This window comes from Suricata suricatta, chromosome 10, assembly GCF_006229205.1.
Source record: "Suricata suricatta isolate VVHF042 chromosome 10, meerkat_22Aug2017_6uvM2_HiC, whole genome shotgun sequence".
Classification (NCBI taxonomy): domain Eukaryota; kingdom Metazoa; phylum Chordata; class Mammalia; order Carnivora; family Herpestidae; genus Suricata; species Suricata suricatta.
In genome coordinates, this window is record NC_043709.1 from 105555603 (window position 1) to 105578967 (window position 23365).

Genomic DNA, 23365 nt, shown 5'->3' on the forward strand with positions numbered 1-23365 from the left:
TTTGGGTAATGTGAACAACCGCATCTGCAATCCCCGGTTAATGAGTCCCAGGCCACACCGGGATTCCGGGGATTTTCATGTTTTCTTAGATCCTGGATGGTTTGGCTGAAACCCCTAAATTCTAATTCCGGCTGAGGTGCCTGGGGGTGGGGGTGAGGGCAGGGAAAGTGAGCTGACCTCTAAGCTAGAAAGTTAAGTGGCATCAAGGACAAAAGTACCACATTATCTCCCTCCGCCTTCCCCCAAGTCTTCCTACCATCCCCCAGCCCGCTGCAGAACTCTCAGGGTCCCGGCTGGTCAAAGACTCCGGAGTCCGGGGCCTCCGGGAGCCCGCTGTCAGGGCTGTCCTCTTCCGCAGCGTGGGTGTGAGCCCCGAACTTGGAGCCCTGGCTCACCCTCCCCTGTCTGGGGTCTCGGGGAACCATTTCAGGGGTTGCATAGGTGTTAGGAGCGGAAGGAGGCGTCGCGATCCGCGCACCACCAAGCCTGAGGCTGCAGTCATTGAAAAATGCTTTCGGCTCACCTCCCGGGTCGCGGTGGCCGGGAGCCTCTCGCTGAAGAGCAGAGGGCTCAGGTTCAAGTCCTCGCCGACGCTTAACAGTGGAGTTATCGCCCCCATCACCCGGCCCTCGCGCCTCGGGGAAGCTCCTGGTTCTTCCCAGTAGCCTCGGCACAACGGCCAGCGCCCCCTCACCCCGCCCAGATGCAGCGAGCGCAGCTACCTCTAGCACATACACAGACCCGCTTGCCGAGCGCCCACACTTGCCAACGCCCCTTGCCCCGCCCTCCAGCCACCACGGGAGCGGCCACGCGCGACATTTAGGGCCGTGACCACAGCGATTAAGCGACGGCTACCGTCAGTATTCGTGGAGAGGTGAAGTCAGACTTCTGATGGCTGCCCCGCGTAGCACAAGGCTGAGTCCTCCCACGCAGACAGGTATGTGTCTGGAGTGTGCACGCAGACTCGGCGAACAGTGTCAAAGCAAATTTCCGTGCTCGCAGCCTCCGTTCTAAGGTCAGGACTAGCCTTTTCTTTTCTTTTTTCTTTTTTTTTTAAATCAGTACGCTTAGTGCTTTGCGTTCACGCTGCGCTGTTTGTAAAACACGCCCTTCTCTAGTCCCACAGTGTTTCCCCACCCCAGTCCTGTCCTCCTGTATTCAATGGCTAGATTTTCGTAGCGACTCCGCTGCGAGGTTGTCCTACCGGACCCTTCCCGGCTGTCCCAAGCCCACACAGAGATCGCAACCACAGACACCCGGAGTGGTCTGAGTCTGCAGGCGGCAAGCGAGGTGGCAGGGGGCTGTGAAGGTCGGAGAACCGGGTCCTGACGCGAGGGGTTGCGGGGGGCGGGGGGCGGGGGCATGTGCAGCGAGGTACCTGGTCCTCACCTGGCGCCCCGCCACAGGCCCCAGCACCTCTTCTCCGCCTAGTGCTCCCCACTAAACCCTCATCCCGACTCCAAACTGTTGCTTGGGGAGCTCCTTCCCCGCAGAACTACCCCGTCCAACGCCCGCGAGCAATTTTAAAACCAAGGAGGGGCAGCCAGGTGGGCTCCCAGGCTCCTCGTGGACCCTCTGGCCAACCTTGGCCACCACCCGAGCGCGTGCCCACTGGACCTCGGAGGGAGGTGGGGGAAGGGCGGGGAGAGCGGAGACGCCCGGGGCAGAGGGAAGGAGTAGCTCCCGGGCCAGAGCGAGCCTCCGGTCCCGTGGCCCGCAGCAGAGACGCCGCGACCCGAGGGCTGTACCTGTGGCGGCGGGGCCCGCGGCCGGCGGCAGGGCGGCTGGCTCTCCCGCGTCGAGACTAGGCGCACTCCCATCCCCGCCGCATGTTCTCCGCGCGGGCTCCGGCGCGCTCACCGCCGCCACCGCAGTCGTCTCGGCTTTATTTACTCAGACGGGCGCGCGCGGCCCGGGAACAGGAATACCGAGGCCTTCTCATGTTTCTTGACTGCCCGGCCCAGCCGGCGAACATCTTGCAGGCGCGATATCCACGTTCCCGGGCCGGCGAGAGGAAGCCTCAGCACCCTCCCGGCAGCGGGGACTGCAGTTAACCCTCGCGGAGGAGCTGCCGCTGCAGGCGCGGCCGGGGAGTCCCCGGCCCGCCCAGTCCTCCCCGGCGGGGCCCGGGTGTCAGATCCGCCGGCCCCGCAGGCGCGGAGCAAAAGGGGCTATTTCCTTCGCACTTCGGGGAGAAATCGGAGAAGCCCCAAGTAGCGCCGGGCTTGGGCTCTGGGAGCCGAGACGCTGCGGTGCAAATCCCGCGTGTTAGCTGGCGCGAGAGCCGGAAATTTAACCACGCGCTGCTAGGCGGGAGAGAGCATTGCGATGCGACCGTAATTTTCTTCGCGATTAGCTGGAGTACAGTTAGAGCTCGGTTTGTGTCTGTATTGCAGAAGATGCTTGCGCCCCGGGAGCTGCTTTTCTGGTGTCACTGGGCTTCTGAGAGGTCCGGGCTGTTTCAAAGCCAGGCACACATTCACCGTCCGAGGCCAGGGCTGGAGAGGCTGCGCTTGCCGCGGGACGTAGGGGTGGAGGGAGGCAAGGCCGGGTCGAGCGAGCCCAGGTGCCCAACCCACTGTGATCCAGGTATGGAAAGAGAAGGCGAGCCCAGGACCCGGCATCAGCATGGAGGAAAGGGGATGGAACTTGGAAGAATCCCGAGCTAGGACACAGTGCGAGGAAGAGAATGCCTCTCAGATCCCCTTATTGATGATGGTTCCCTTCCCACCATCATTTCAAATATGCGAGTAACGAAAGCTGTGGTTTAGGTGCAACTGGAAGCTGAGAGCTTCTGGCAGCCTTGAAGATCGTCAAGGCACCGAGCACCAAGCCGTCCGCGTTCTCGCTGCGGGCTTTGCCCCAGCAGCGACACCTTCATCTTTTTATAAGAGCGAAAGTAGATTTTTCCAAACCCGAAGGCTATGGCATCATCTGTTCTTTTCTCCTTCAAGGTGGCTGACCAGCTCTGGGGCAGTGGCCCACCTAAGCATCTTCCTTTTATGTGGCCTGGAAGTGGTTAAAATATATGTTAAAGCTATTATTACCGAGACTAATCACACCTTCGAATTTTCCATTATGTTATCTCCCAAACTATGCGACGGCAAACGGGCGGTGGCACAATCTAAAGGAGTGAAGGACGAACTTTAAAGTTTTTGCGCATTAGGCAGATAAATATTATCATTTTATCACATTTCCCAATGTCCTTGTTCTCCTTTATTTTATCGTTTGCGGTTGAGCATTCTCATTTTATCATTGGCGCTGCACTTGACTTGCTCTAGTGTAAGTTCAATAGACACATCGGGCTACAGACGGAATTTAACATCAGGGAAACATAAGAAAATTTTAGCCACAGACTTGCAGCAAGTAAGTTTCACAATTGGTATGTGATAATTCACAGGAGGAAATAGCCCGGTTTCCCCCTATGCTCTCTATGACTATGGTGGTCACCAGACATTATCATGAAATCAGCTGTAAAACACCCCTCTGGCGTATATTTTAGTCAGCTGCTCTCGGTATCGGCAGTATGTAGTTGCTTGCAATTTCATAGTACGATACTGACTCATGAACTCATGGAGCAAGATGCAGCAAGATGCTGTAGTATAAGCTGGTCTAGGACAAATGCGTTTTGTTGTTTTAGTCTTAACTGCATTTACCCAATGTAAAAATGCATTTAGAGAACTTTGACTTAAGATCAATTTACATGTAAGATGGGTTTTCTTAAAGTCTGATATAAAATATACAGCAAAAAATCTTGCAAAATTTTTAAAATGTGGTATAAGAATAATATACACCTTAGTCTTAAATCACTGAAAAAGTAATGCAGAATTACTTTAGATTATGGTTTTGTAATTAGAATCCATTTTAAAATGAAAAAAAAAAACCCACAATGGAGGGTAGATGTTTACTATGCAAATGAGCATGTATTTTGCAATAGACCAAAATTTTATTTTTTCAAGTTTCATCCTCTATGCAAGAGTGAAGTTCCCTCTTTATTTTAATCCATAGTTCAGAAACAGTTATCATTATCTTTAATTCCACCTTTTCCAAAGGTGAATTTTACTTACCTTCTAATGCTGTATTCTAATGTCAGGATATGAAATGCTATATCATAATCCTCAAAAATAAACCTTGCAATTTTAGAAAGCACTATCAGAAGATTTAGAGAGTATATAGTTTGTAGAAGATAGCTATATGCAGGGAAAAGTGAAAATAGCTTAGGCCAGAAGTCAGAAAAGTTGAGTCCTAATTCTCGAAATTGAGTCTTAATTCTGGTTAATTTGATGTTGGTTTAGCCTGAATTTACGAAAGTATAAAACGAAGATATCAAATTTTCCACAAACTTGCCATATGCTATTATTAAGAAATTTTTTAAAATGTGAAAGTAACATATTGCAATTGCTAAAGCTAGAAAAATGTCAAGTAAGAACATTTGGCAGGAATCTTAATTTGTTCTATTAGATAGACCTAGAGTGTAGTTATAAATATAAGTAATTTTACTTTCTTATAAGAAAACAAGAAGCTTTCATTTTAAGCATGTTGATATTTTACCAAGGAGCCTGACATTTCACAACAAATATTGGTCAATTTTTTGAAAATAAGGATTGCTTTTAAACTCTTTTCTGGTTATTAATTATAGGCAATGAAATAAATTACAAAGCCAGGGAAAGTCTGTCACTTTCCATCCAAATGTTATTAAATAGTAAATTTATGAACAAATAGCAGGTTCGGCCTCACACTTGGCCAGTGTGAGCTGTAGGGACACATACTGAAGTGTGTAAGTGGAACAACATAACAAGTAGTGAAAGACCCAGCTGCAGAGACATCGTGGATGAACTAGTAGGAGTCCCCCAGATTCCTCGCAAGGCATTTTTATTGTTTATAATTTGACTTTAATTGCATTAATAATGCAAGATAAATTCTCTGGGAGAGGGTCTTCTTCATAAATTCATTCACAAGCAAGGAACAGACAGAGTCCAAGTGAAAGTTCCTTCTGCTAGCTCCACCCAGTCACCTTCTGAGAGTCAACCACCAAGAGGTGGCCACCGCTGGATGCTTGTGTAACCTTTGCATGGTTTTCTCTGCGTTCACATCCATGATTACAAATGAAACATTATAGTTTTGTTTTACGACCTTCTGAAAGAAATGAGACCATACCTTATAGAAGGGTACACATACACAGACGCACAGAACTAAACCAGAACTTGCTTTCTCATTCAATTTCATAGAGAACTTTCATATTAGTACACATAAGTATAACTCCATAGTTTTGACTGTTACATAATGCTCCATAATCTATTTAGCCATTCCTCATCACCATTTCTGCCCTTTCAATGTTCACTATTATAAGCATTACACACTCGTGTTTATGATTATTTCTGCACATGTGTAAACATTTTTCTAGGAATAGCTACACAGGCATAGAATAACTGGATCGAAGGAAACATGATTTTAAAATTTTGATAAATATTTCCAGATTTCCCCTCCAACCTGTACACCCCACAAAGTCTCCATTTCCCAACGTGCTAACACAGTGTTTCATATGTTTGGACTTCATAATGTTTGTCTGCGTGATGAGTAAAATAATGTCTTATTGTTTGAGAACCTTTTCATTTATTCATAAACCATTTATATTCCTTAATGGAAGAAATTTGCTAATATCTTTATTGGATATCTTGTTACTTTTATAGAGGTCCTTTATAAATAATTTTCCATGATATATATGCTTTATATAGTGCAAATATGTCACCTGATCTGACATCCAACTTTTGCCTCTTTTGGTTTTTGCCTCACAGAAGCTTTAAATATGAATGTAGGTCAATAGGTCTGCATTTTCCTTTTTGAATTCTGGATTTTGTGTCTTCCTTACAAAGGCTTTTAAAATATTTTCTTCTAATACTTTTAAAAATTGTTTTCACTTGGCTCTTTGATCCTTCTGGAATTAATCTGTAAATGTTGTGAGGTAGAGCTCTAATTTGATTTTTTTTCTCCAAATGAATAGTCAGTTATTCCTATGGTGTCTATTTAAGAGTTTCCCCCATTGATTTGATATTAATTTTCTCGTATATATGGCACATTCCTTTCCATATGTAAGTTGGCCTAAGAAGGTTTTAAGAGATGCTGCAAAACACCCAATAGACTATAATAAATTTAATCTTCAAAAATTTAAAACCATCCTGCACTCCAAAGACTTCCAATATTATTCTGTTTCTAATTTCAGAGCATGTCAAGTATCAAAATAGTAATATGCATGGCCTGGTTATGGTTCTAATTTAGAAGGCTAATTCAATACTGTTCTAGGACAAACTTGCCGTTTGTTTTGTCGCGGTCCTGCTCAGAAGCAGGAGAGCAGTTTCAGGCAGCCATGTTCTCCAGGGTCGAGTTCGCTGCTCAGAGCTTTTCAAAGGCATCGCAGAACCAAACGATAACTGACCATGTGTAGTATAAGGTTATTTGTAGAAGTGATGAGTCCCTACCATTTGTGATTTGTAAAAGTAAAATGCATCTTTTTTTTCTTGCTCAACTCTTTGTGGAATGTGATGATTTTTTTTTTTTCTGCAAAGCAACCCGTTAAGATGAGAACCTTCAATCTGATTGCATATGAGTCAAATTCACTCTGGACAAAAATGCAAATATCTTGTTGCCCCCATTTCTACAAAACATTAGTCACATAAAAGTACAGAAATGCAATTGGTCAACTGTTGGTAGAATTGAGATCCAGGTGGAATAATGTTTTTTTATTTCCTATTTCATAGAGCTTGAGACAGGACCTGCAGTAACCCTGGGCCACTAATACCTCATCTTTTCCCTTGATTCCAAAATATCTTTCGTAGTTACTAACAATCACAATCTCTACTCCATTACACACATGAATATACACTATATACTGGGGTCCTGAGGAGAATCTGGAGAACATTTTATCCTCAAAGTGTACATTGAAATACAAGAATTTCTCCCAGGAGATTATTGTATCTTGAAAATCAATTTGCTTGCACATCAAAAAGTGGCCATTTTAATAAATTTAGCAAAGACTTTTGATCACAAGCTAGTATGACTCTATATTTGGAACCTAGTGGATTCAGGTACTTGAGTTTTAAGATTTAGTTCAGCTTTAACATTTAATTACTACATGTACTTCATGCTGTCTCAAGCTCTTCGCTGACCCCATCCATTTTCCCTGCTTTCATTTTCATCCTTCTGTTTTCATCTATGTGTAGGATATTTCAATAAGTTCACCAAAGGAATACATGTGAGCAAAAGTGTTGTGTTCAAGTTTTGCTTAACTTGTTTAAAAAGAAATTGCTTGCCCTTCTCTTTAACTCTTCCCATTTACCAAGGGCTGGAACATGGGTGTAGCAGTGACCCACATCTACTAATCAGATAACTCAAAGAACAGCAGAGCCACAAGATGAAAGCAATCTGGGACCTTGGATGGACCACATGGGTGAGAGCTTCTGGGCCTGGACTCAGCTAACTTTTTCTGGAAAGGACCGGACAGTAAATGTTTTAAGTTTTGTGGATCATAAGGTCTGTGTTCAACTCTGCCAATTACAGTGTGAAAGCTGCCATAGATAGTGCTTAATGCTTGACTCTGAATGAGTCAATGAACGAGTGTTGCTATGTCTCAGTAAAACTATTTAATGGACACTAAAGATTCAATTTTATGTAGTTGTCCTGTGTCGCCCAATATGAAAAGTCCTTTGACTTTTTTTCAGCCATTGAAATACGTAAAAACTGTTCTTCCCTCAGAAACAGAAACAGAGAGCAGGCTAGATGTGGCCTGAGGTTGTGTTTGCTGGTCCCCTTGATTTGGGCTTCTCAGCCGGACTGATCTGAGAGACAAATAAACTTCTCTTTCTTGAAGTCACTGTATTTTGGGGTTTCCTGGCAAAGGGGACTTAGTCTGTGCCCTACATAATGCATGCCTGTTCAAAGTACCACCAGCGGGCTTAAGCAAAGTGCTTTTTGGATGACTAGAGGCCACCACAAACAAAGAGAACAGAAAGAGGATGTAAGGAAAGCATGCTTTCTCCCCTCTCCCCCAGAGAATGTGTTATATGTGTTTAGAGAATCAGCCTCATTATTTTTACAATACTTTTGATGCTGTTATTATTTTTTAAAATTTTAACCACTTTTAAAAAAGGGATTGACATACATACCTTTTGACACAGTATTGGTGTTTTGATGCTTATGTTTTTTTAAGTCATGGAAAATGGTGATTAATTTGTAAGAATTACTGTTTTTTGGCTCACTTCCTCTTGTCTCTCCTCCAAGCCCCACAAAATTCGAACTATTTTTTTCATTGTTTTCTTTTTTAATAATCAATAGTAAATATTTATGGGACACCTGCATGCAAAATCCTGTGCCAAGAACTGCATGATTTTGATTTAAAAGACATGATCCTTGCCTAGCTTACAAACTTGTTAAGAAAGCACTGGAAAACAAACATACCTCATCTAAAACGTTTCAAGGTGCCTGATATAAAGATTGCTTGAATCCAGTAAATCTGTAAATCATCTGTAGAAATGCATTAGGGAGCTTGAAGATGATAGAAGGGCCATTTTATGTGTCTGCTAAAAAATTTGTAACCGTATTACCAACATCCTTCCCGAAAACATGCAAAAAGATCATTACTTCGGAAATTTGAGCCTGATTGAAAAACAGCATTTTCACCTCTTACATCAGACTTTTTAAAGTTTTATGCCAAAACCCTCTGGATTTCAAGAGGGATTTTTAGGGCTTCCATTGAAAAAAAAAATATGGCAGGAGTAAACACAGAGGTTGGCACGTGATCTTTCTTTCCTTCCTTGTTCAGGGCTTCTTGCAACCTACCTCTGGCCCTCCAACTTCACACTCCTTTGGAAAACTGTTGAAGGGAGAGAGGGATTGAAGGAGAGGAGTTCAGTGGATAAACTTGTGGCAGTGAGGTAGTTCTCGAGGCTTACAGAGAGAAGCCTCCACTGCTCCTCAGCAAGAGGAGACAAAGTCTTGCCCAAGTATCTGGGCCCCAGGCCCATCGCCAGACAGCTGGTTGGGGGTGGGGGCTGGGGCCTCAGGTCTGCACCTAGAACTACACAATGATCCTGAGTCATTAGCCATCCATTTGTTTTGATATTCATTGAAGTTTCCTAGGTGTGCTTTGATGTTGTAGGCCAACATAAATCCTGTTTAGAAAGGAATGTGGGCTACAAGAAAGGGAAAAGGAAAAAAGGTGTTACACCAATGCATTGTGCAATTTAAATAGCCCAAAGTCTAGGATAAGAGAAGCCTTACATACCCAAATGAAACAGTTTTTTTCTTGGACCTGCAGTAGCAGTCAGCTCAAGATACAATGTCCTAACATTGCTCTTCCGGACTCTTATAAATGGGGACATAATAAATAATTTTTTTAATTACATAATATGAACACAATACTTACTACATGCCCATGTATTATTCTAGGCACTTAACTCATTCTCACAGTCACCCTTTGGGGTAAGCACCCATCAGTACCCATTTTGTAGAGAAGGACACAGAAGCATAGAAAGGCCCTAAATTACAAGTTGATCGCTAAGTTAGCCATGGTTTGAATGCAGTCTGGCAGGTGTCAGGGTTTGTTTGCTGAGTCACCTAACTATAACTAACTGCCTTTTTGAAGGTACATAGGAAGGGTAGAAAGAATTTTAAATACTTGACTGCGTAATTGTAGGCACAGCTAAATATGTTGCACACCTTTTGGTTCCTCACTTCACAGCAGGAAATTCAATGCCATTGTGTTTGCTTTCCTTTCTGAATGTGACCTTTTTCCTACATGGGAAGCGGGTGGAATCTCGGTGTCACCTAGAATGTGATGACTTCCCACAGCTCCGACATCATGGTCCAAAGGTTGTACTTCATGTTAATCTTCGTGTATATGTTCACACTCAAGAGTCAATAACTGCTGACTCTTCTGAGGGCTCTCTAAATCTGGAGAACATCCTTCCCACCAGGCAGTGAAGTGGTTCACCAAAGAAAAACAACGTGCTTTGGAATAGCCCCAGCAATCTGGAAATGTTGCTTTGCTGTAGGAGTAGACACAGCATGATTATAAGTGGCATATCTCAAGGGGATTGAAAACCGGTAGCTTTGACTAAGGAGCCTAAAAGAGATGACAGCAACTCCTACGACTTCATGAACTTCTTGCTGTTGTGTCTTTGTTCTGTTTTGTTTTGTCTTGTTTTTGTTTGTGATAGTTGTTAGGCCTGCCTCTAGCATTTGTTAAAGGACATTAGTTCAAGGCAAGAGTACAAATGAACGCCTACACACCATATGCCTAAATATTTAAAAATTACAAACCAAGCTAAAACATTGTTAAATAAAATATGTTGCATCCCTCTAACTTGAAAATCAAAAACTATGTAAAGTTATGGTTTTTGTTGGGAAAATGTCAAAGACAAGTCGGTTTCATTGTTACTGCACATGTCTGGATGCTTTGTTGTTGGACTGGCATTATTTAGATGAGTAATAAAATGAAAGAGATATAATTCATCATTTATTATGTATTTATATAATTAGATTTATTTCTCTTCATTTCAGCAACAGTTATTATAATCAGTAATTTTTCATAATTTGTGTTCTGAAAGATTATAAATAAAATGCAAATCTGCTAAAAGTATACAAAAATATTGAATTTATGAAATATATGAATATATTTTCATCAAGAATGTATATCAAAATAAATATAGAAAAATTCAAAGTTAAATTTATTTTAATATATTATGAAGTGCTATTTTTATTCTAAAATACTCATACATAAAATTCAAATAGAAAAGAAAAAGCAATAATTAACAAATAAAGGATTTTAAATAAAGCTGAAATTTTATTAAATATTTTTGAAAATTAAACTGTTTTATATAATTAAATTATTCATTAATACTAGTGTTCAATGCACAGCTGATTGTCAATATGAAGTATCAGTATCTGATTTCATGAATGATTTGTCTTGATCTACACACCAATCTTTGAATGATATAAATTGTTTAATATTGTAAAATGTTCTTTTGCTGCCAGGTGCAACCATTGCAAAGATTTGCTAAATATTGAAGACCTACAGAGCCATGGATTAGAGAAGCAAGAAAATGATGCCAAACAGTCCTGGAAGACAAATACTGCAAGAGGTAAAGCTATATTGCATTTATGGGATCTGTTGAGTTGATTTAATTTGCCTTCTCCCCTTGCTCTTAGAAGGAGCACTCACCTCCAATGTTCTTAGCAGTACAACCCAAACCTTGACAACATTTGGATGTGATCACCTTTTACTTTGAGCACATACAGCAAATGATATGCAGAAGCATTTTATGGGCTCTGAATGATGCTGGTCACACATGTGCATGCATATGAGTGTGTATGTGTGTGTGTGTGTGTGTGTGTGTGTGTGTGTGTGAGATGTAGAAATCTTTCAAAGAAAGATTCAGGGCAGTGGCCCTTTGCTTGGGTCTATGCGTGGTACTGGTTGTTTTTAGTGTTTTAAAATTTTTATGTATTTATTTATTTACATACTCATTTACTTTTTAAAAATTTTTTATTCTTTTTTATTTATTTATCTTAAGAGACAGAGAGAGACAGTGTGAGCAGGGGAGGGTCAGACAGAGAGGGAGATACAGAATCTAAAGCAGGCTCCAGGCTCTGAGCTAGCTGTCAGCACAGAGCCCGATGCGGGACTCGAACCCATGAACCGTGAGATCATGACCTGAGCCGAAGTCAGATGCTCAACTGACTGAGCCACCCAGGCGCCCCTACTTTTTTTTTTAATTTACTAAACTTGAGCCCTCTGATGAATCAAAATAAAATCACACTTACCAAAGCCGTTCCATGAGTGTATCCTCTGTGACCCGTCAATGACTAACACATGCTACAACCCCTGAAGTCACAGAAAGCAGGGCCATTTCTAAAGCCCTGACAGGGCAATATACATTTTTAACAGGGACAGTTATTACAGAGCCATCGTGTAGGAAATAATGTCTTCACTGAGGGTCAGAGCATTATACACTGGAGGGAAGTCAGCTTTGCAAATTATTTCCCTTAAGATGAAGGAGGAGAGGGCAGACTGTGGGCACTGCGTATGGCTACCACTTACGTGCCTGATTCACAGGCAATCATGAGCTCCACAAAATGCTTTTTATTTCCTTCAATGCCATGTTTTTAACATGTAGCCTATGAACCGCCTTAAGCAGGGGTACTTGTTAAACATTCCAGATCCCATCTATACATGCTGAAAGTCAGGTTGTCTGGGCTTACGCCCTATGGTGATGCTGACCCAAATGTTTCTCCAGCCATGCTTTGAAAAAAAAATTGATCTGGGGCAATGGTGCATAAGCCTTTTAAATTATATACCCTGATTAGTACAGATATTTGGGCAGGTGACTCTAGTATATAATAATTTCTTTAAAAATTTTTTTATGTTTTTCATTTATTTTTGAGAGACAGAGAGAGACAGTGCAAGCAGGGGAGGGTCAGAGAGAGAGGGAGATACAGAATCTGAAGCAGGCTCCAGGCTCTGAGCTAGATGTCAGCACAGAGCCTGATGTGGGGCTCGAACTCACGAACTGTGAGATCATGACCTGAGCCAAAGCCGGACGCTCAACCGGCTGAGCCACTCAGGCGCCCCTAGTATATAATAATTTATTTGTAAATGGTATACATGTACTATTGTGCATTATGTAAATTTACTATGTGTAAATTGTAAGATGTACTATATGTTCATTATGTAAATTGTTAAATGCAAAAAACAGATTTTTTAAAGGCAAAGGAGAAATAATATTTTATTTTATTTTAAGTTTATTTATTTTGAGAGAGACACACACACACAGCATAAGTGGGGGAGGAGCAAAGAGAGACTGAAAGAGAGAGAATCCCAAACAGGCTCTGCACTGCCAATGTGGCACTCCATGCAAGGCTCGAACCCCTGAAACAATATTTTAAAATAATTGTTTTATCTCTCAGTGATACAAAAATATATTTTTGCTTCCAACAAAATACTATTGTTAATAAATAAATAAATATTTATTCATATTATCAGTAGGCTATTTTTACTGAAAACAATATAATTTGAATTGCTTCATACTTTTAAAAAATCTTGGTTTAGGGACACCTGGATAGCTCAGTCAGTTAAGCATCTGACTTCTGCTCAGGTCATGATCTCTCAGTTCATGAGTTCGAGCCCTGCATCATGCCCTGAGCTGACAGCTAGGAGCCTGGAGCCTGCCTCAGATTCTGTGTCTCCCTCTCTCTCTGCCCCTCCTCTCTGTCTCTCTCTGTCTCTCAAAAAATAAACATTAAAATTTTTTTTTAAATCTTGGTTTAATAATAATTTAAAGGTTGGGACTCAAGTTCAGGTTAATTAGAGATTTGTTTTTCATGTCATTTCTAAAAACATACTTTGGGACAAGACAGACTCACACAGAAGAGGTGAATTTCTGACTGTATTTGCCATTTGTTTTCAGCCAATCCACAGATTTTATAAAGAGTTTGCTTGAAATTATGCTTATAGGTCTTCCCTGATATCAGCCAGTTCTTGTAAATGAATCACAAAGTGTTACATTTTTATTTTCAACAAATGCCCTTTAATGATTCCCTGAAACTCTTTGAGAGATTTTAAAGTAGATGTGAAGATTCTGTTTTCAAGTTTTTAAAGTGTGATAGGAGTTTCCATAGGTACTAGAAGTCATTTTCAGGAACAAAATCACACAGTGATGGGTCCATTTCTAAATCATGAGTGTCTTTTGGGAAACAGTTATTTTGCCAATTATTGTTAAATGTCATCTTTACCTGAAGGGGGCAGATGAAGAGTGTTTTATGTTTTTAAGTAACAAAAGGTAGATTCCCAGTGAAAGTCCCATCCTCAAGAAGATGAACAAATTACTGTGGCTTAAAGCTCAAGTGTAAGAGGTAGAAAGGAAATGGTGAAACTCACGGCACTGCCAAGAAATGCACGAAGGCTAGAAAATGAGAGGCCTGTATATTATGTCCACTGTTTTCACTTGTATCCTGTGAAAAGGGAGCAGTCATAAATGCTAATTGTGGACATCGCTGATTACCGTGGGAGGGGCACGGAGGCCTCTCAGATGACACTCAGCCCTGCATAACCGGGCAGGTAGTGGAATCCTTCACTGTGAGCGAGGATAACAACAGTAACAGGAGCTGATAATTACGGAACTCTTAGGTGCCAGGCACTGTCTAGGGTTTTCTGTGAATCACTTCATTTATTACTCACACAATGCCCTGGGCACGGTCCTCGGGCTTTTATGGATGAGCAATCTGAGTTCCAGGCCATGTAGCTACTAGATAATGGAGCCAGTAGTCTGGCCAGTTTGGGGACTTCATTTGTGGCCATGAGAAGTTAAAATGCAGGTCTGGCTCTGGACCTCCTGATTATCACTCAACTCTGGCTTCCCAGTGAGGTGGAGGAAATGTTGGAGGGTGCCCCGAGAGCTGGATGCTACACCCTCAGGAAACAGACCTTCCTCCTGCCTAAAGGAGCCCTCTGCAATCTCAAATCTGCAAAAAGAGCAGAGACTTGAGTATCTGAAATCATCAGTTGGTCTTGGGGAGCATTGATTTCCTGAAGCTTACAGACTTTTTGGCAGAAATTCTCTGTCTGGTTGTTTTGGATATCATTTATTTCAGAATGTGTTTCTTTAATATCTGTGACATATAGAGATGCAGTATTAGTAGCTAGGGCATTTTCTTGGGCCACTGTAAGTATTAGTTTGTGTTTTCTTGGGCAGCTTCCTCTGAACAAGTCAATATGTAAGCATCCATTCTATTCTAGGCGTTGTGCTAGGTTCTTGAGATCCAGTGGTTTCAAAAATTTTACCTTTACTCTCAGGAAAATTAGTCTGGAGAGAAGGAAGTAAGTGGGTAGGTAGTTAATAGAGTGTGTTGAAGTTGTTAATAGGGCTAAAACGGCTGTGCAGACTTGGGAAGACAGAAGGCTTCCGAAAGGGATGAATTGAAGTCAGGTAGGTGGAGTGGTAGAAGCTGCAGAGAAGGCTTGCTTCACTCATGTGTATCATAGTACTTCAAAGTGGACATCATGTACTCCCTCTTTCATTCCTCCCTTCTGTCCTTCCTCATTCTCATCTTCATAAATTTCCTATCATTGCCCTTCCGTTTTTTTTAATTTTTAGTTTTTATTTATTTTTTAATGTTTATTTTTTTAGAGAGAGAGAAAGTGGGGGAGGGGTAGAGAGAGAGAGAGAGAGAGAGGGACAGAGAGAATCTCAAGCAGGCTCTACACTGTGAGCACAGAGCCCGATGCAGGGCTCGATCTCTTGAACCACAAGGTCATGACCTGAAACCAAAATCAAGAGTCGGATGCTTAACCTACTGAGCCACCCAGGTGGCCCCTTGGTTTTGGTTTTTGTTTTTAATTCCTTCCTTTAAAACAGACACTTTCTTATTATCAGAAGTCATATTATTAGCAATAAACAAAAGAAGAATGAGCATATCTTTGCCAACAGTCCTTACCTAGGATTAAAAATTCTTTGTTTAAAGTCATTTTTAAAATTATTGCAGTAATCAGTGCCAGGTATCAGAAAGGCATAAATCTCCAAGGTCTTTGAATCATGGTATTCCTACCCTCAGTGCATAATTCTCTTACTTTATTTAATAAAGAAATATGTCTTATTGTTACAAACACTGCATATGTACCTTGAGAAAGCTAGAAAATAAGCAAAAATAAGAAAAGAAAAACACTATATTTGTATCCTGGAGCTTATCTTTAATATCTTTTTGATAGTGCTTTCAAATATCACACCCACCCACACATATATGTATATACATATATATGTATGTATTTTTGTTAAAATGAGATAGTACTTTGCAAATTGTTTTGTATCCTGGCTATCTAATGATCTTTCCCTTTATGAATCAAAAGTTTAACCTGATCTAATTGTCTATCTCTAATTTTCTCAATTATCCTCAATTATCTTCATAATACACTTTAGAACTAGATATTGAATCTAGTTTTTATGGCTCTTGGTTTATTCTATCCTTACATCATCCTTAATTCTTTTCCCATTGTGCGGCAACTTGTTGAATAGACCAGACCAAGGATCTCAACAGAATGAGTCATCTTCATTTTGTCTGGGTGCCTTCTGGTGCTGTCATTGCACTTCCCCCATCCCCACTATTTTCCTATGCTGAAAGTTAGGTCTAAACTTTTTTGGGTTCAGGGTAAACATTTTGGCTAGAATACGCCATAGGGGATGGTTTGCAGTCTATTGTGTGCACATCAGAAGATGTACTATTTGAACACTCCACCTTTCTTGGGGCTAAACTTGAGCACTGGATTTGGGTGATGAAAATCTGATCCCTCCATGAATGTACACTTACATTTTCCTCCTGTGACTAGAAAGAAATCTTTGTGGTATTACTTTGGCACTCTGTGAATGTCAGATTCCCCATAAATCATGCACTTAATGTTTTTAACACTACCTGACAATTCTTGCCTTGGCCAATAATTTCAGTAGGGATCAACAATGATTAAAGTTTAATTCAATCCTTCCCTTTCCCCTAATAGGTGACATTCTTCTATGAAATAAAACTTTATCTCATCGAGCAGGGTTGTTGTTTTGTTTTGTTTTGTTTTGTTTTGGTTACTCTGTAATATAGTCTAACTGGAGAGGCAGAATAAATGTTTAATATTCCCCATTAGACACATGTTTTCAAAGGGAAAAGCTTACTTCATTAACTGCCTCAAATGATGATATGAGTGCTTTCCCATTTTTAAGTATCATTCTCTATTCATTGATTTTCATTGATTCATTTAATGTCCCTACATCCTCAAAACATTGTTGGTTTGAAGTTGTGTAATTCAGCATCAGTGATTCAGTTGTTTTACACTGCCATGTTTTTTAAAAGAAACAGATACAGGCAACTCTACAATTTTATGAATATTTTGAAAAAATGAGATTGACAAGATGCTGAAAATCCCTTTCATTATACATGATGAGCCACCTGGCTCAGAGTATGCCCTCCACCAGTTGCAGTGTATGAAGTTCAGTCTGTCAGCCTCCCAAGATTAAAATGAATTTACTCTTGGAAAAATGGATTTACTGAGACTGAAAGGAAAGCACCATTTCAGTAACTGTTCACTTGCACCATAGACAAAGTATTTGGGGAATTTTTCTTTTTTATGTAACAGCACAGATATCAGATTCCAAGTTTTTTTTTTTAATGTTTATTTATTTTTGAGAGAGAGTGAGAGAGAGTGCACATGAGCAGGGGAGGGGCAGAGAGAGAGGGAGACACAGAATTTGAAGCAGGCTCCAGGTTCTGAGCTGTCAACACAGAACCCAACTTGGGGCTCGAACTCAGGGACTGCGAGATCCTGACCTGAGCCAAAGTTGGACACTCAACCAACTGAGCCACTCAGGCACCCCATTTCTTTCTTTTTTTTTTTTAATGAGTTGATAAATGGCTAACTACTGGCTTAGTGGCACGTTTCTTTCTATAGCACACACGTTAAAAAAGGCATATATTTGTTTGCTTATTATACTGTCTTCTAAAGTGAAGTTAAACACAGAAGAACATGAAAATGATAAATTGTATGAGCAGGCACATGTGAGCACATGCACACACAGAAAGATATATTATTTAAATTTTTTTTTTAAATTTTAGAGAGACAGAGGAAAAGAGAGAGAGGCAGAAAGAGAATCTTACGCAGGCTCCACATTCAGCACAGAGCCCAATGCGGGCTTTGATCCCATAACCCTGGGATCAAGATCTGAGTTGAAATTAAGAGTCAGACAGTCAACTGACTAAGCTGCCCAGGCACCCCCAGAAAAATGTGTTATTAAATTATAGAGTTCCCAACTGTCTTGACTTTAACACTGAAAGTCTCGTGTTTCAGTAAAAACTCCAGTCCAAGGCAAAACAGGATGGTTGGTCACCTGAAAATTGCCAGATAGAAACAGCATGGAATTCAGCAACAGATCTCTGTTCTTTAGAAAAAAAAAATATATTTATATATTAGAGACAGGGTGTGAGCAGGAGTGGGCCAAAGAGAGGAAAACAATCTGAAGCTGACTGCAGGCTCTGAGCTATCAGCACAGAGCCCCACGCAGGACTTGGATTCATGAACGCGAACCCCAAGATCACGACCTGAGCCAAAGTCGGACGCTTTAACCGACTGAGCCACCCAGGCACCCCTGAATCTTCCTGTTCTTGACTGAGACATTTAATAAGGCCTTTAATTCAAACATGAATTGATATGTCAAACTGGCAGGAAGATAACTTATTAAGCACATAAAATATGAATTCAAAGAAGTATAAGGAATGCACTAAAAGTCTTTAAAGTGCCAGTATGAAAGGGATCAATTTTCTAACTACCTATGTTTTCCTTAGAAGAGGTAACATAGTTGCCATTTTTTCTGAACCGTTCAGCCAAAGCTTAGAAAGTAGAATGGTGGAAGGTACAATGTGTTTGAGTTGATTTTCAATATGGAATTTTGTTTATACAGAGACTATTCATTGAATGCTAAGTTGAAAAGGACCTTGAGGAATTATAGAATCTATCTTTCCACATCCAGTCAAGGCCACAATTAGATTTCTAAATACCCTCAAAGAAAGGTAGATTCCATTATTAACTTTATGCCTTATCCAAAACTCTCATCCTTTATAAAGAACTGACTTTTTTTTCTGGTTGATGGTAGAAATTGTGAACAACCGGAAACCATTCTTTGACAAAGGTCAGAAGATTATTTTTCAATTTTCTTTAAGTATTTTAATTCTAGGAGCTTTCAACTTTCCTTCAAGGTTTGTACTTTTAAACCCTTGGTTACATCTGTGTTCTCCTCTAAATCCCTAAAGCATACATTTGGGTATGTTAACCAGAATAAAAAAAAAATACAAGTTTTCATATTCTTTAAATTATAGCAGTCATATATTTATAGTAAAAATGGTATTATATAAGTCTATGTTTTAGAGTCTTAATAAATTGATATTTCAAGGAATAAAATCATTAGTTTTATTTGCCAGAGTTTAATTGACTCTGTAGGACATCGAAATGGTTTTACAGCAAGGACATCATATTGTTAAGGATTTATGACTTGAAATCTCATTCTTCATCCTCAGGAACAGAGATCAAGCTAATCCTAGGTGTCTTTGAATTAAAAAAAAACAAAAAACAAAAGTGCTTTGAGATCATAAAAGGAAAAGAATGTGATCCTTTGAGACATATATTTTAATTTTAGTTCTTTTTCTTGTCTCCAGATATTTGACCTGAGTTACTGTGTATGGTGGGTGGTTTAGGAATACAGAAATATTTTATTCAGGTGGTTGGGTTTTTTTTTTTTGAGATTGAAAGAGCTAACAGAAGTTAAAGAATATTTGCTACTTGATGTCAGTGCAGAAGAATTAAAAAGCAGTATTTTAAACTTGAACCTGCATACAAAGTCACCTGGGGAATCTTATTAAAATCAGCTTATGATTCAGTGTAGCCCAAGATTCTACATTCCTAACTAGCTCCTAGGCAGTGCTGATGATCTAAGGACCTTCCTTTCCTTCTTTCTTTCTTTTGCTTACTTGAAATATAGCTGACATACAATGTTACATTAGTTTCAGGGGTTGAGCATAGTGATTTGGCAACTGTATACGTTACCCTGTGCTCACCACAAGTGTAACTGCCACCTGTCACCTGTCACTATACAATACTATTTCAGTATCATTGACTGTATTCCCTATGATGTGACTTTCATCTTTGTGACTTATTCATTCCATAAGTGGAAACCTGTACCTCCCACTCCCCTTTGTGCAATTATTCTTTCCTCCACTATCCTCCCCTCTGGCAACCATCAGTTTGTTTTCTGTATTTATGGGTCTGTTTTTGCTTTTTTTGTTTGTTTGCTTTTGTTTTGTCTTTCTAAGGACCACACTTTGAATAAATAGCAAGGTTGTAAAGAGCTTAGCTATAGCTTAGTTCAGATTTTCTCTCGTTAACCTAGAAAGACAAATAGTACCCAATGTGATACTCTCTTTATAGGAAGGTGGGGGGAAATATGGATAGGAATGGAAAAACTATTTTAATGGTATTGTTGCTATAGAAAAGTATTTGTAAAAACTAATTAAGAAAGCTATTTCTGTAGTACAGTGACTAGACTGTGATATAAATATGAATACTACATATAATTGCTGAGTGTTTTAGTTATGAATTTTTAATTTACTCTTTATTTTTACTCCCCTTTGATGAATTAATTTTTCTCTATTTCATATCATGCATATATCAAAATACCTTCTACAAAGAAAGTTCATATACAGAAATGCAGGTATTGCAAACACCATAAACCAAATACATTTTTTTATTTTATAGCTAGAGTTGACATTTAGATTATTTGAGCCAACCCCTGATAGCCTTATTTTATGTAGTGTCTGCTTCAATTCATGGTCATTTATAATTTCAGAAAATATTATTTATTGAACAGCTCTTTATTTATTTACTGTGCTTTTTTGAATCTTCGCCTGATCTGTTAGGATTATTTGATTGGGATTAACAGAGAAAACCTAAATCAAAATGGTTTAACCTAGATAATAGTTTACCTCTTTCTTATATATCCAGGGGTCCAACTTGACATTCCAAGATATCAAAGATCTAGTCATCTCCAGTCTTGTTGCTTCTCCAAGGCATGACTTTCTGTACTGATTATTATCTGGTCCAAGATGGCTGCTGGAGTTACAGCCATTGTGACCCCATTCCAGTAAGCAGAAAGGGAGAGCAGGAGAAAGAAATGCGTGCTTCTTCCAGCCCCACACTACTTCTCGTTGTATCCCAGAGATCATATTTAATCACAATACCACACTTAACTACAAGGAAAGCTGGCAAAGTCAGTCTTTATTCCAAGTAGCCATGGTGCCCATCTACAAAATTTAGGATACTATTACTTTGGAAGAGGGATTGGCAGACTATGGCCCACAGGCCAAATCTGACAACTGCCTATTTATGTAAATAAAGTTTTATTAGGTTATAACCACGCCCTCTCATTTACATAACGTCTATTGTAACAGCAGAGCTGAGTAGCTGTGAAAGAGCATAGGAGCCACAAAAACTGAACTATTGTCGGTCCTTTACAGAAAATGTTTACTGATCCCTGCTGTGAAAGAAAAGGAAGAATAACCTTAGCTTCGGTTACATTTTTTAGGCTACTTCCCCCTCCTCTCTCATCTTTAGCCCATTTTTAGTTCACTTATAAAAACCAGTACCCTCTACAAAATGCTAAAAACCAAAAACCAAAAACAGAGCTTAAGAATTGCACTTATCCTGGAAGTTAAGGAGACTATTCGAGTAAATTACTAAAATGTTGCCACATAGTATTTTTCTTTACTTTATCAAGATAAGATTTATAATTGTTCCACATTTTGGTCTTGTATCAGTCAGGACTTAATTGACGTAAATAGAATTTATTCTATCTCATTTAATCAGGAAGGAATTACAGGATATTAAATGACGTAGGAAATCATTAAGAGCTTAAAACCAGGGGCAAGAGAGGTGCTAAATAGGTAAATTCTAGGTAGATTTTTTAGAAATGACTCCCTAAGTGCACTACGAAGTGGGACCACCAAAAGAGCTTCCATTACTCGTCCCTGATCAGGGAGCTACTGGTTCCAGACCACCACCACCCTGTGTCATAGTCAAGAATCACCATCGTGAAGAAGCCACCACTTCTGTTGGTTCCAGAACTATGATTCCCACAAGCAGCCTCAGTGTCCTGCACTGTGCCTCTGATACCCATTGACCTTGTGTGTAGACACTGGAGCCCCTGCTGGGATGGTATGAAAAACTTGAATGTCTCCATGAGGAGGCTTGAGACAAGAAATGGCAAAACAGCTGAGGTAAGGCCTCTATCTTACTTCCAAATGCCAAATCCACTGCAGGGTGCGTCCTATTTGCCAAACTTAGATCACATTCAGGACCCAAGCTGCAAGGTAGTCTGGGAAATGTAAATCCTAAATTTCTAATCTCTGTCGCCTGAGAAGACTAGAAAAAGACTAGAAAAAGGATGGAATGAATGGTAGGCACCAATACTTTCCCTGTCTGAGAACAGAAGCAGCATCCATGTGGCATGATGTCCTTGTTTCTTGATTATGCCAAGTCAGTACGTCAACAATCTTCCTGAACGTGGACAGACTACGAAAGTTTCCCAGAAGCACACCAGAACGAGGGAATACTAAAATTTATTTATTTATTTTGAGAGAGAGTGAGAGCAAGCAAGGGAGGGGCAGAGAGAGAGGGGGAGACAGAGAACCCCAAGCAGGCTCTGCACAGGTAGCACAGAACGTGGCATGGGGCTCAAACTCACAAACCGTGAGATCGTGACCTGAGCCAGAACCAAACGTCAGATGCTTAACTGACTGAGCCACCCAGGCGCCTCCAGAATGAGGCAATCTTAAATTTGAAATAATCATTTGTAGTTTTGTATCAGTGCCTTTACATATATATATATATATATATATATATATATATATATGCCAGAAAATGCATTCTTCGGGTAAAATATCCCTTGGAAACATCATATGTAAGCAAATAAATAAATAGTTACTCTCATCAGAGCAGCAGTAGGGCCTGTTCCAGAAATAGTTTGTGCTCCCTGTATATTCCAGGTGCCTACTTATGTTTTCCAGGCTCCCTTGAAGTTAGGTTAACGCCAGGTGACTGCCTTCCTGCCAGTGAAGCATGTCACTTAGCTGGCCTTAAAACCCCTGTGCACCCTCCATGTCTCTCCTCCCTGTTGCAGCAACAGTGGCGTCCCTGTATTGGTATAAGAGCATCACACCATGACAGCTGGACCCTAGACTTACCGGATAGAAGAGAGGTCTTTTGCTGTTCCCTGGTGTTTGTAAGGAGAGAAACAAGCACCTGTGGTGTGATGCCGCTGAGATCATATGTCACCACAGCGTAGTCTGTCTCTCTTGATGAAAATGGGCCCCACCTCTCCTTGCTCCCCTGCCAGCCTCTCACGGCCTCTTCTTTCTGTTTTCTACCCACCTCCTAAGACAGCTCCATGTAGCTATTTCTGGGGGCACAGTTTGTAAACCATTACTTTAGGCTTTTCAATACCCTCTCCTCTGGTTTTGGAATGTAAACAACTGTATAAAAAATGAGTATTACTTTTCAGGGGAAGGCAGGTGCTGATCTCTTCCTGCTCTTCATCGAGAACAGCCCTGAATTAATGTTTTACAGACAGAGCCTCCGCTGCTCACAAAGAGTGTGAAAACCATCGTGTTCAAGTTTTTAAGTTATTATATACAGAATCCAGCGTTTCCTGGAAACAGCGTTGTTTGTCAAAGTGATACCATTGGATATCATTTGAATCTGACTTTTCCATAGAAATGATGTCAACATAGGCACTAA

The 23365-nt window shown here is 40.6% G+C and overlaps 1 protein-coding gene and 1 long non-coding RNA gene across 2 annotated transcripts in view; one reads left to right on the plus strand and one right to left on the minus strand.

Annotated features, from left to right (window-relative positions):
- MKX (mohawk homeobox) overlaps positions 1–2212 on the minus strand; it is a 65771-nt gene extending 63559 nt beyond the window's left edge. Inside the window, exon 1 of the mRNA XM_029953191.1 lies at positions 1749–2212. The gene's annotated coding sequence lies outside the window, so the exon portion shown is untranslated. The remainder of the gene's footprint in view (positions 1–1748) is intronic.
- The window catches only part of LOC115303428, a 31014-nt gene that overhangs the window by 1226 nt on the left and 6423 nt on the right, over positions 1–23365 (plus strand). Inside the window, exon 2 of the long non-coding RNA XR_003914052.1 lies at positions 11029–11135. This is a non-coding gene — a long non-coding RNA (uncharacterized LOC115303428). The remainder of the gene's footprint in view (positions 1–11028; positions 11136–23365) is intronic.